The sequence below is a fragment of the Myotis brandtii genome, unplaced genomic scaffold, assembly GCF_000412655.1.
Source record: "Myotis brandtii unplaced genomic scaffold, ASM41265v1 scaffold277, whole genome shotgun sequence".
NCBI lineage: Eukaryota > Metazoa > Chordata > Mammalia > Chiroptera > Vespertilionidae > Myotis > Myotis brandtii.
Window position 1 is genome coordinate 31,978 of NW_005360548.1, and position 668 is coordinate 32,645.

Consider the following 668-nt stretch of genomic DNA (forward strand, 5'->3'; position numbering starts at 1 on the left):
GCACTGACCACCAGGGGGCAGCTCCTGCATTGAGCGTCTGCCCCCTGGTGGTCAGTGTGTGTCATAGTGACCAGTCATTCCCAGTCTTTCTGCTGTTAGGGTCAGTTTGCATATTACCCTTTTATTATATAGGATAGAGGCCTGGTGCATGGGTGGGGGCCGGCTGGTTTGCCCTGCTGAAGGGGGCAGATCAGGGTGGGGGTCCCGCTGGGGTGCCTGGCCAGCCTGGGTGAGGGGCTGATGGGTGTTTGCAGGCTGGTCACACCCCCTTCAGGGTGGGGGTCCCCACTGGGGTGACTGGCCAGCCTGGATGAGGAGCTGATGGGTGTTTTCAGGCTGGTCAAGCTCCCCCCCAAGTGGGGACCCTCACCCCATGGAGGTTTGGCCAGCCTGGGTGAGGGGCTGATGGCTGTTTTCAGGCTGGCCATTCCCCCCTGGCAATGGAAGCTCCCAGCCTCTCCTTTTTTTTCTTTTCCTTTTTGTTACTAGAGGCCTGGTGCACAAAAATTTGTGCACGGTGGTGGGTATCCCTCAGCCCAGCCTGTGCCCTCTGGCAGTCTGGGACCCCTCGGGGGATGACCACCTGCTGGCTTAGGCCTGCTCCCCAGGGGATCGGGCCTAAGCTGGCAGTCAGACATCCCTCTGGCAGCCCGGGAGCCCTCGGGGGA